Source organism: Engraulis encrasicolus, chromosome 8 (assembly GCF_034702125.1).
Source record: "Engraulis encrasicolus isolate BLACKSEA-1 chromosome 8, IST_EnEncr_1.0, whole genome shotgun sequence".
NCBI classification, from domain to species: Eukaryota; Metazoa; Chordata; class Actinopteri; order Clupeiformes; family Engraulidae; genus Engraulis; species Engraulis encrasicolus.
The window spans coordinates 5513828-5516327 of NC_085864.1; the positions used below are offsets into that span (position 1 = coordinate 5513828).

At 49.2% G+C, this 2500-nt stretch overlaps 1 protein-coding gene across 2 annotated transcripts in view; it reads right to left on the reverse strand.

The window, feature by feature from the left end:
• Positions 1–2500, reverse strand: part of bcas3 (BCAS3 microtubule associated cell migration factor) — a 423177-nt gene that overhangs the window by 118570 nt on the left and 302107 nt on the right. The window lies entirely within an intron of this gene.

A 2500-nucleotide genomic window follows, 5' to 3' on the forward strand; every position in this document is an offset into this window, starting at 1 on the left:
TGCATTCACTCACTATCCCCCCTTCCCTCACACACACTCACACACAAACGCACGCGCACACACACACACACACACACACACACACACACACACACACACACACACATTATTGTCTATAAACATACACTTATGTCTCCCGTGTATCCGTCCAATCCAGTTAACTGCAGGCTAAGCACTAGCGCGGTTTGGCTAGCACACATCACAGGCACACAGGGGAGAGGGGAACAGAGGGTCCAAGAGGAGGCAGACACTTCAAACACACACACACACACACACACACACACACACACACACACACACACACACACACACACACACACACACACACACACACACACACACACACACACACACACACACACACACACACACACACACACACACACACACACACACACACACACACACACGCAGTGTTCGGGATGCTGCGAGGCACACATACCTCTGATGTTTTTCAGGACCGCCACCGCCGCTGCATTCGCAACGGGTCTCACAGTCGAGCAGCGCAGTCCGCGGTACACCAGAAAACAGCAAGCATTTAGCATTCACCATGGGCCTATTGTGAAACAAACTCATCCCCAGTAAAAGCTAGCTCCATCTCTCTCTCTCTCTCTCTCTCTCTCTCTCTCTCTCTCTCTCTCTCTCTCTCTCTCTCTCTCTCTCTCTCTCTCTCTCTCTCTCTCTCTCTGGCACATTGCGAAACTCTCAGTAAAAAAAAGTACACGAAGAAGAAGAAAAAACCCCTCTTCTTCATGATTTCCCGCAAACCGCAGGTTGTTATTAAAGACGGGTCACAAGGACGTGCTGCAAACATATTACACGACAGAAGACCCCGGTGATGAAACAACAACACAATTACGAGGGTGGGGTGCGGTGGTGTAGGGTGGAGGGGTGGTGTAGGGACATCCTGTCCCCAGGTCGTGTGTGTGTATGTGTGTGCGCATGTGTGTGTGTGTGTGTGTGTGTGTGTGTGTGTGTGTGTGTGTGTGTGTGTGTGTGTGTGTGTGTGTGTGTGTGCGTGCGCTTGTGAGTGTGTGTTTGTCTGTTGGGCACATACAGCAGACAGCGGTACCTGTAAGTGATTTTGGGGGATGAGTCAGGGAGGTCGTAGCGTAGCGTGCTTGGGGGACGGGGCCAATAAATAGGAGGCTAAACATTGTTCTAGACCCACAGGGGGGAACACAAAGGGAACCCCATGTTCTGTCAATATGTGCCGTGTCGTCGAAATGAGCTACCATACCAGTAGGCTGTTAATACAGCCTTAACCCTAACTAAACCCCATAACTAACCACTGATCCAGTAGCGTGTAGTGCAGCTCGATGGGTAGGTCATATTGACAGGACACTGATCTCACGCCAGACAACAGGGGTGGAAGGAGGGCGGAGGTCTGCAACAGGTCTCTCTCTCTCTTTCTTTCTTTCTTTCTTTCTTTCTTTCTTTCTTTCTTTCTTTCTTTCTTTCTTTCTTTCTTTCTTTCTTTCTCTTTCTTTCTTTCTTTCTTTCTTTCTTTCTTTCTTTCTTTCTTTCTTTCTTTCTTTCTTTCTTTCTTTCTTTCTTTCTTTCTTTCTTTCCTTGTTGCCTCTCGTGCTCTGTCTGTGTCTTTCTCTTTCCTCTTTCTTCCTCTCTTTTCACCTCCCGCTGCGTTTTAATTGCCTGGCTGAGCAATAGTGGCATGATTCAGCCCTTTAAAATGAGATTGCCGCCCTAATAAAAACGGCAAGGAGAAGTCTGTTTCTTAGGAGGGGGAGGTGGGTATGGAGAATAGTGTGTGTGTGTGTGTGTGTGTGTGTGTGTGTGTGTGTGTGTGTGTGTGTGTGTGTGTGTGTGTGTGTGTGTGTGTGTGTGTGTGTGTGTGTTTTGGGGTGGTTGTATGGCAGACCCAAGTTCAAACAGAGTTCAGGTCTGGGAAAACTGTGTTCTACTATGCACACTCACCGAGCAGAGCTATAACCCCCCACTAAAAAATGATGAAGGAAGAATAAAATAAAAAACCCAGAAAGTATGCTGTCATCCTCCTGCTTCTCAGCACGGGGGCTGGAACAGAGACGGAGTCTCAGTGGCAGCGGGGAGAGTTACTGTGTGAAAACTGTCTGCTTTGTACATGCGTTATTTCTCAGGCTGGAGGGCCAACACAAGGGGCGTGGGGAGTGGGGGGTCAGTCACTTTTTTAAGACCAAGGGTTCAGCCGGAACCTAAATTTAACCCCACGCACTGTGCTGCGCTGCGCTGTGCTATCAGAGTTTAGACTGGAGAGAGAGAGAGTGACAGAGAGAGGAAGAGAGAGGGCAAGAGGGGAGGGGTGTTTTGGTGGGAAGCGCTGCGAAAGAGCCTGACCTTGGTGACAGGGAGAGACTAGAGTCATCATGTCCCTGTCCCCCTCTCTCTATCTGTGTCTTCCTCTGTCACTCCATCTCGAATGCTCGCTCCATTTCTATCCTTCTCTCTCTCTCATTCTCAATTGCCACATCTCTCTCTATCGCTCTCTCTCTCTGCGTCCCGC